Source organism: Oculina patagonica, chromosome 7, assembly GCF_052425735.1.
Source record: "Oculina patagonica isolate OP01 chromosome 7, crgOcupat, whole genome shotgun sequence".
NCBI lineage: Eukaryota > Metazoa > Cnidaria > Anthozoa > Scleractinia > Oculinidae > Oculina > Oculina patagonica.
In genome coordinates, this window is record NC_135764.1 from 10,464,729 (window position 1) to 10,475,503 (window position 10,775).

Genomic DNA, 10,775 nt, shown 5'->3' on the forward strand with positions numbered 1-10,775 from the left:
TAGTTGTCTTTTACCCCCGATGTACTTCCCACGTTTTAACATATTTGCCAACAGGCTTGGGCCGGACACTCGGTGTCTACGGGAACATTTATGCTCAGTATTTAAAGAAAACGCACTTCGCGATCCGCCTTCATAAAACGTTTAGAGTTTTAATGTTTGTTCACTTTTCATATGTCTTACGCCCCTCGGCTTCTCATTTTATGTTTATGTTAACAATGTTTATGTTTGTAATCAAGGGACTGTACAATACCAGGAAATAATTAAATATTACCTTAATGAAAGTGAATGTGGCAATAAAGACCAATAAATAATAATCAGTGACGAATCTTGTGCCATTTGTGATGAACTATACAGTACAGTAAATTCATGTTTTCATCAACAAGAAGTGCCTATTATTCAAGCGTTTATATAAGCCAAGAAATCAAATGTGCTTTCTAGCATCTCATTTACTAATCAATTTTGTTACGCGACCGCTCGGCGGCGCGTAAAAAGTACTCACAACCACCTAAAAATCAAAAACTACCTTGAAATTATTTCATCCAATAAAATCGTAATCAAATTTTGAATTTGGAATTAATGCCTCGTTCTATCTAGACTTGCCACAAGTCGACCTCACGAGTTTTCACAGTAAATAAGCGAGCGAAGCGAGTTTAACGCCGCGAAGCGGCCGTGCAGTGACGAAGTCGCGAGAGGTCCCGCGCGCCATAATCAGCATAATAAACAAGACGAAGGACTTTATTGAAAGTCTACGTTCTATCTAAAAAATCAAGTTGACGGAGTCTTAAAAATAGGATACTTCAGCAAACTCGCTGTCTTATGTTTTTACAATCAATTCAAAATAGCAAAAACACCGCAATACAGTAAAATTCGAGCTATCAAAAGAAAATCAACGCCCATTTTCAAAATGCTAGATAGATAGATAGATAGTTTATTAATACAACTTCGCAACCTAAAAGGTTGAATTATGTCATATTTACAAATTTATAAAGCGATAAAAACTAACGATAAAATGTAAAAATATTTAAAGAACTATACAAGAGTGATTAAAATCTAAACTTAAGTACATTAGAGACAATAAAACTATTTCTAAATCTATTAGTCTTAAAAACAGAGTTAAACTGGCGTGACTTTGTGAGGTTATAACTACTAAGATACTGTGGGGGCAGTAAATTTCTCAGCCTACTGTCATTGTTCTCTAAAATGTTGTTAAACAATTTTTCCGTCAGGGCTTGTCTTCGACCTGACAGAGTGACTAGACTTGCCTTGTCGAGCACTTCTTCATACGTAAAAAACGGAAAAATGATGCGCATCGCCCTCTTTTGCACTGCTTCTAGCTCACGAGAAAGATACGCAGGTAGACTTTCATTGAAAACTGGACAGGCATATTCAGTGATAGGGCGAATGCAGGTACGATAGAACTGTACTAACTCGTTAGGACCTAGGCCAGAACGCTTTAACTGAGAAAGACAATACAGGCGTTTTTTAGCTTTCTTAACAACTTCAGCGATGTGATGGTTCCATTTAAGGTCGCTCGAAACGGTTACGCCCAGAATCTTAGCATACTTAACAATATCAATTTGCCTGCCATTAATAACAAGAGGATCAAGCCCGAGAGTCTCCTTGGTACTAAAACTAATCCTCAGTTCCTTGCACTTTGCCTCGTTTAGCTGGAACTTGTCAGAGCTAGCGCGCGAGGCAAAAGTGTCCACAGCGGTCTGGATGTTGCTCGCTTGTCCCTTGAGTATTGTTTGAGTATTATCACAAGCGATGATTTTTAGGGCGCGCGCTAAACAATTCGAACAAGAAAGTCATCTTTATGACGTGACTTTCTTCACTTCGTTCTGTGTCGCGAAACGAGTTTTGCGTGTCGCGCCGGTTTATCAGAGGGAAAAAAGTTGTTACAGAAACATGAAACCGCCTTGGAAGTACGTACTTTTTATCTTAACTTCGTTAGGAATCACGTCGGCTTCAGGAAAAACCAACAAGGATGGTAAGTCTGCCAGTAATTTAATTCAAAAGAGGAATACTGTGAACTTTTTCAGTCAGGCATGCTGGTTTAGAAAAGGATCAAAGCGCGCGTTAAAAATCCGTTATTTTACTTGTTTAATCAATTGTTTCTTGGCCAGTGTAACCACAAACTGGTGTTGTTTTGATATAAAGTATGCCCAATTATTTCAAGTGTGATTTAAGATCGGTAAAATGGTTGATTTAAAGTTGGGCTTTACTGGACCGATCACTTTGGAAAATCCAGTTTGTTTGGATTCTTGTTGCTATGGTATCTTTCCTGTCGTTATGATTCCAGAGCGCGCTCTTCGAAAGTTTTAGCTGGAACGCGCCATTTCTCGCTTTCGCTATCTTCTCCCTTTTTTATTTTCGTTGCTTAGCTTTTCACTTTCTTCAGCGCGTAACACCAGAGCAAGCTTATAGCCGCCAGCAAAACTTGCGCAGCTACAAAAAATAAGATAAATTAAGTCTTGCGCGCGCTCAAAATATTCGAATGACAAAGTTGTCTTTATGACGTGAACTTTTTTACTTCTTTCTGGAAAGCGAAACGAGTTCTACCGTGTCGCTTTAAGTAGAGGAAAAAAGTTGTTAGGAAAACATGAAACCGCCTTGGAAGTACGTACTTTTTATCCTAACCTCGTTAGGAATCACGTCCGCTTCAGTAAAAACCAATAAGGAGGGTAAGTCTGCCAATAATTTGAAAACGCATAACGCGACTTTTTCGGTTGTGCATGCTGGTTTAGAAAAGGATGAAAGCTCGCCCTGAAAATCCGTTATTTTACTTGTTTAATCAATTGTTTCTTAGCCAATGCTACCAAAAGATTGTGTACTTGCGACATAAAGTTCCCACAAATGTTTCAAGTTTGATTTAAGATCGGAAAAACGGTTGATGAAAAGTTTCTTTTTTGGACCGATCAGTTGCAGAAATCCAGTTTTGTTTAGATTCTCGTTGCTATGGTATCTTGCCTGACGTAATGATTCCAGAGCGCACTTTTTAAAAGTTTTAACTGGAACGCAACATTTCTCTCTTTCGCTATTTTCCTTTTCTTTCTTTCTTTTGTTTTGGTTTTCGTTGCTTAGCTTTTCACTAGCTTCAGCTGTACGCGTAAGAACAAGCTAATAACCGCTAGCAAAACTTGCGCAGCTACAAAGAAAAAGAAAGAAAAATAAATTACACCGGGCCGGCTTGCGTTCATGTGAAATCTTGTACTTTCGCTTATTCAAACATTGCTACAAAAGAAACTTCAGTTTTCTCAATTCGTTTTTTTTTTTCACTGTTGGGCCCGGTTAAATGATCAACATTAGCGGATTCTGTTAACTAAGTTATAAAGAATGTTTTTTACGGTATTTTTTTTCCTCTAGGTAACCAGGTTGTTTTCGACTTTATATCCGGCAAATTTTTATTCAGAGCGGTGTTTACTCGAGTCTTGAAAGTAATTCGTTTTTTCTTTGGTTTTGCATTGTTATGCTGCTTTGTGATTGACCCGAAGCAAAACCAAAATCAATCGCGACTCGATCGCGCACGTTCAAGTTCCCGCGCTTTGCGCCATTTACATGTATTTGCTTCGAGTTTTAACTGGATCTCTGAATTGTCTGTGTTCTTTGTGCTTGGCCAGAGTGTTTACTTTAAAATTTTAAATAAAAAAAGGCTTTAAAAACCTGAAGTACAATAATAAAAATAAAAATATTTCAGACAAAAAGTTTGGAAATAAAACTTTCGTTAACTTTTAAACCTGGATTAGTACAAATCGATCTTAATCGCCCCGTAAACAGTAAAACCACCTTGTAGTTTACAGTTGCGCTCCGTTTTTACCCATCTCTTTTCTTCTTTTGATAAATTTGCCTCAGGAATCCACGTCGTTGAAGACACACATGGATCATTCCGTCCAAGGATTCTGATTTCAAGACAAATCAGCCACCGCGAAGTGGTCCTTGAAGTTGATTTAACTGCCATAGAATTAGGAGAACTGATGGTGAATCTGAACTATGAAGATACCTTAGAGAAGAGAAATAGTGTGAACACAACATGGCTACATGGAGAAGACCCAAATGAAGTAAGTGAATTGAGATACACAATAAAGTAAAACTGATTGCATTCCATGTGAAACAAATTTGGTTGCATTAGATACATAGTTTTATTGAAAAGTATAGTTTCTTCGAGCCTAGTGGCCCATCTTGCCAGAGCCTATCCCGGTTTCTGTAGCATGAAGCGACTAGAAGTTTTTCTACTCCTCCCCCCCCCCCCCCCTTGGATGGGATGCTATTCCATCACAGAGAAACCCCCGGCATTAAATTCGCCAGTGTCCATGTACATTTATGAGGCACTACGAGAGTAAAGGTGGATTTCCACTGACGCGTAATTTTTTACGTGCGTTTAGGTGCGTGAAAAATTTAGCCTATGTATGGACGACTTACGTACACGTTTACGCAAGTCGTTCATACCTTGTCTCTAAATTTTATCACGCACCTAAACGCACGTAAAAAATTACGCGTCAGTGAGAATCCACCTTAAAGTGTCTTGCGTAAGAAGACATCGAAACACAGCACAGTGACACCGGCCAGATCCACGTTGGAGTCCAGCGCGCCTACCATTAGGCGACCGCGCCTCCCATTAGTATCATTGCGAAGGCGTAAATACTTTAAGACATGAAAAACGTTGCAGTTAATGGAATGGGGATTTCCCATACCTCCTCAGATGCTCCTTTTATACCTTTGGCCCATCACTTATTAATCAAAACAGCTTAAAAGGTTAAAATGCTTTCTTTCTTTGCCTACTACCAGTTAGTGTACTATTAGGCAAAATACCCCCGCGTATGGCACTTGTCGGTTACTTTCTTCCCAGGAATACGGTAAGCGCTAATTGAACACTTGAAGCATTCCTGTGAAGAAACTGATCGTCCACAGAGCAGTTCATAGTGGACCAGCTGTGAACTAAGGCCTGCGATAATAAAGATCGCTTAGGGAGTCACTCACGAAATTCAACGCAAAGGTAATGAATACATTTCTTCTTCGTTACAGCCAAAGGAAAGTCGCAGCAGCATGTCTGATGGAAATCAAAGCAATGCTAATATGAAGAACGACGTTTTAAGTGACACTTTATATGTGCCAGAGGACATTGCTTCAGAAAACGATAACGGAACACAGCAACATGGAAATGGTCGAAACGAAGTAAGTGAACAGAGCACGGGGGGTCTCCTGTATGAAAGAGGTGGGGATGCTGGTCGGAAATTTGAAAAGAACTCCTAAAAGAGACCAATCTAGGTGTGGCTCAAGCTTTTCTTGAACCCTAAAAGATACCAAGAACAAAGAATATGATTTATATTTGTATATCTCTTCGTGCGCAGCCTTAAACGAGACCATTATGGCTAAAAATATTAGTGTTTTGCCCGGAACACCCCTAAGCGAGACGACGAGCATGCCCGTCTCTTTCAGGGGGCGCAGCATTCTCGTCCCCATAGCCCTTTCGTTTCTCTTAGCCGGCTTGGCACGAGAAAACAAAAGGCTCTGGGGACATAGGATTTTTGAATTCATTCGAATTTTTTTGATTGGCTGTTTGGAACAAAGAATTCCTAAACGGAAGTCGAAAACGTAACGACGCTCTCATACATTCTTTGAAACGTCATGACTGCATACATGAAGACCGGAAGTCCTAGAATCTAGGACTAGAAATCTGGTGTCCCTAGAGCCCTTCGTTTTCCCGTGCCAAAGTCAAGCCGGCTAAGAGAAACGAAAGGGCTTTGGGACGAGAATGGGGGCGCAGAAAACTAAGTCTTGAATTAGATTGTTTGAACGGTTCCAGCCCCCACTAACTTATTTTATAGCGAACAGGCTTTTAACGCCAAAATAACATGCTGTTATTGACGAACCACGCCAGAGAAAAGTGAAATGAAAACTAAACCTCAAGTCTCACATTATTTTACTTTATACTGATGTTTTCTGACTGATCTGTTACAGGAACGCCCTAACAACAGCTCTATCTGGTTGAACTGGTATCCTAAATTATCAGATGTCTTGTATGACGGGATTATTTATACATTGTTTGGATGGAATGAACTGCCCAAGGACATAAATCAAAACTGCTTAAATTGGAGGTCGGTTACAATGAGCACAGTGGAGTCTCCTTGTCCAGGATACTGTGTAAGTTGATGGTTCTATTGTTATTTCCTTATTTGAGGGGTCTGAAGGGGTATAAAATGGGAACTGGGACTGAGAGTCACAAACAAATAAACAATAGAACTGGCATGGGACTTGTACCTTTTTTAGCAGGCTTTTTAATTACTTAACTTTTTTGGTACATTCGAACGTTTAAAACTAATGTTGTCCGATGTTTCGATGTAGCTAACATCATTATTAAGGTAAAATGTTATCAATGTAAAGCTACATCGAAACGTCGGATAACTTTAGTTTTAATATTTCTACTGAAGTTTTTCAATAAAACGTTGATTACACGACATTTGAACCTATATTTGTAAATATCCGTTTGTTTGTTTTTGTTTGTTTGTTTTTTTTTTTTTAAGCTTTTATAGTTTTTCACTTTTTAACATCGTTTTATTAATATTTTCAATGTAAAGCGCCATGGGCAATTAGTGGATTTCGGCGCTATATAAATACTTTTATTATTATTATATTATATTATAAGACCGGGAAATGGGTATGGGTAAAATTTGGGCTGGGAAATGGTATTTTATATCCCCCCTCCTCTTCACGGCCTCTTATTTAACAAGAATTAACATTAACTGCGACAATTAATACTCATCTATAATCGATTAGAAAAGTGCATAAATCGGTATTACTGACTATTAAAGGTTAGCCGTGAATACTACAGGTTTTTTTTGTTAAAGCCATATGCCCAATTTAAGGCCCCCCGGTTATAGGCCCATCTACCTGGAAACAAAAAATACATCCGATTATAAGCCCCCCCCCCCACCCCCGGATACAAGCCCCCTCTGTCGGATGCATACTGAACAGGGCTAGATGTTGCTTTATTACGCGTTTTTAACTTAAAAACGTCTTTCGATCAACACTCCCGTGGCTCATTTCGAAACGTGTTTTTATTCCGCTTATAAGCCCTCCCGGATATAAGCCCCTCAGTTTATAAGCCCACCCAAAACCGCTTACGAAGTTGTATAAGCCCAGGGCTTATAACCGGAATTTTAAGGCATATCGTTTCCGTTACAGCCAAAGGAACATAACAGCAGCATTTCCGATGCGAACCAAAGCACAGCTAATATGAACAAGGACGTATCAAGTGATGCTGTAATTGTGCCAGAGTACATTGCTTCAGAAAACGATAACGAAATACTGCAAGGTGGAGATGATCGGAATAGAGTAAGTGCGTAATGATACGCAATACGTTCTAGAAAAATTAAATTAAACCTTTTTGATTTAATTACTTGGGTGTAGCGAACGGACATTTTCTTTTAAAGGGCTGGTCATTTTTGTATCAACGAAGGCAACCACTGAAATACAATCCATTATAGACAAGCCACGTCAGAAAACGCTCATAGAATATCGTTTCACCTGTTTTCGTTATTCTAGTGACAAATAAATGTTTTAAACTCTTTCTTGCAGACTATACTGTCCAAGGAACATCCTAAGCTAAATCACTCCCGAGGCAGTTCGATTGGCAAACGTTACATTCAAAGAAACGAACTTCCCACAAGCCAAAGTCCAACCTGGTTGAACCGGTTTGATAAAATATGGAATGTCTTATATGACGTTATTATTAATGTGTTTGGATTGACGGAGTTACCTAAGGACATTAATCAAAATTCGTACTTTAATTGGAGATCAGTAACAATGAGTGCAGTGGATTCTCCTTGTCTGGGATACAGTGTAAGTTGATGCTTGTTATTTCCTTGTGTTGTAAGAATTGTCATTAACTACCACATTACTATACTATTATATAGAAAGGACAGCGCGGCACCCGTGTAAATAGAAATTAATAGGGGGAATATTTATGAGCAGAAGAAAACTGAGACAGAGTTCCTTGGAACGGATATTTTAGAACTTTGCTGCCCAAAAATTTACAAATAACTTATTGACACGGACACCTCTTTAAGATGGACAGTTGGAGCCGGTCCCGACGGTGTCCGTCTTAGATCTAGAGAGAGTTGAATGTATATGTTGTGGTTTAAATTTGTCTTTGGTTTAAATGTTTTCAAACCAGTTTGATTTTAATTTCCCTTTGTTACAGATTATGATAATTAATTTGAGACAATGGAAAATAAAACTGAAACTGGTTTGAAAATTTTTAAACCAGAGATAAATTTAAACCACAACATATACTTAAAAATTATTCCACGAGCGCGGGTTGGACATGAGATAGTAGATAGCGAACGAGGCGCGTAGCGCTGAGTTGGCTATTACGATCTCATATTCAACAACCGCGAGTGGAATAATTGTTTTATTAAAAACGGCCAAAGAATTGCAACATTTGAGCTACCCAGCTGTTTTCGTTGACGTCTACCGGCTACCATATTTGTGGTTAATGGTATAATAATATGAGCTCATATACCATTGCCTGTTAACCAATCAAAACTCAGAAATTGCAATATACCATTGCTCATTTCAATAATCATATATTTGTTAGAGTTTTCTACGATGAAACTTAGTGGTTTTTGCTGCTTGAGGAAAAACGTTTAGGCTATGAAGCTGCAGGCAAGTTAAAAATTTAACAGATTTCGGTTCTTTTCTTTGCCAGTGTGTAGACCCGGCAAAATACGTTCCCGCTAAGAAAGTTCCTAAGGAGAAAGAAAAAAACAGCAACAGCAGTCCTAGATCAGTTGGGAGCTCAATGCGTGCTATTACAGATGACACTGCAACTCCCGAAACAGACCGGTCTAAAGCAAACAATGTGTCGATGGAACGTGCGGTCACATTGGCTAACAAAAATAAGAAATCGGAGAATACAACCCGTATGGACAGCGAAAACAGATTATTGGATTTGATGGAAAACGTAACTTTATCTTCTACTGCTGAGAAGAAAAGCAACAAAGTGTTGGAAGCAAAATATTTCCATGGAAACACATCCCATTTAATCGTGACAACAAACTGGACATTGCGTGACACTTATGACGTGGTGGTCATTTCCTGGATTGTCAGTTTTGGTGCCATGGTTTTACACCTTGCGCTTGGTGATTAATCATCAAAGACACCATTGAGTTATCGATGTAAGTATAAACCGACGTTAATGCCATTATAGGTCATTATACTTACTAATTATTGCAATAATGGGATAGTTTGGTGACTTTTCCATAGACATAGCTACTTATCAATGGGAATATAGACCAATTCGGCTAACGTGTTTACATCGTTGTTGCCACCCAATTCAGACCATGTGATGATTCCTCTGGGAGGTTACAATTGTGCAATTTGTCACACGTAACTGAGCGCATGGGAGTATGAACGAACAGAACAATTGTAACCTCCCAAAGGAATCATCACATGATCTGAATTGGGTGGCAACAACGATGTAAACACGATAGCCGAATTGGTCTATTAACTTGGGCATCATAAAGGCTCTTTTTTGTTCTTTCAGAGGCTAACTCGGAAATAAAAACCTTTGGTATTACTGAGTCTAACAAAAAGTAAGAAAAAATAGTTTTACTTTACATGGGCAGAAACTCAGTCGTGTTCTATCGAAAATCCGCAAATCTGATTGGTTCCCCCATTGTTTTGTAGTCGCAGAAAGAACACGTTCGCGTGCGCGTTTCTCTGTAAAGGGACAATTACTCTTGAGTTTTGGCTTAAAAGTACAGAAAATTGTAAGTTTCGGATAGCAATCTTTTTGAGTTCCTACTAAAACAATTAAACCATTTCTTTTCGTTTCCTATGAGCAATAGTCAACTCGGCTGTGTCTCGTTGACTATTCGCTCATAATTTTATGTGTAGAAAACTCGGGCTCGTGGTGTAATACAGATCTTTCACGGCCATAGGGTTAGCTCCCAACTACAACGAAACGTTCATTTCATTGCGAATACATTAGAAAGAGTTTTGTACCTCCTCCACGCTTTTGCACTATTCAATCTGTCTATATTAAAAATTAATAAGTTGTATAAATATCTATTTTTCAGATTGCGATGTGAACGTAATTTATAGGAAACACGAGAAAGCTTACGGAAACTGCAGGAACAAGCAGCTCAGCGGAAACCATGGCAACCGAAACCGAAAAAGAAACAGCAAAAGAAGAAACATTGAAAATGACTGGCTATAGTAAAGAAAGACTTTGTAATTACTGATGGTTACAGTGATTTTCGCAATCTTTTTTTATTTTTCAATGCAGTGATTACACAAGTGTGATTTTTTAAAATAAAATTTATCTTCTTTTATTTTGCTATTGAGATTTTGTTTCTTTTTTAATTGTTATCAAGGAAATAGCGCGTAGAGGACTGGGGATGGGAACTTAAAATCGATTGAATTAAGCTTAGCGATTTGGATGAAATTTTGTCTAATTATATGAAGTATATGGGCATGCAAGTATGGAAAACTTTCATTTAGGTAATTACAGTCAAACCTTTTTTTTTTTTTTGAGAACTTTGCAATGTTGCGGCGCAATGTCCCAATATTGATTGACAGTTTGCTCATCGAAATTTGCAACTTTCAATTTAAATTTGCTCGAGCAAGTTGCCAAGTTCCTGTATTCATTTCGCCGTATAAAACGAGGTTATACCACCTTTGATTCAAAGAAACAGATAAATTTGCCCTTTACTCGACTGTTCATCAACATAATGCGAGAAATAAGCAACTGGTTTAAGCCTGGTTTTAACTAG

General features: G+C 38.5%; 1 long non-coding RNA gene across 1 annotated transcript; it reads left to right on the forward strand.

Moving 5' to 3' along the window:
- Nucleotides 1-8,860: 8,860 nt before the first annotated feature.
- Nucleotides 8,861-10,299, forward strand: LOC144660765 (uncharacterized). The gene is made up of 2 exons (XR_013572149.1): nucleotides 8,861-9,176; nucleotides 10,080-10,299. It is a non-coding gene; the product is annotated as an uncharacterized LOC144660765 (long non-coding RNA).
- The last annotated feature ends 476 nt before the right edge of the window (nucleotides 10,300-10,775 follow it).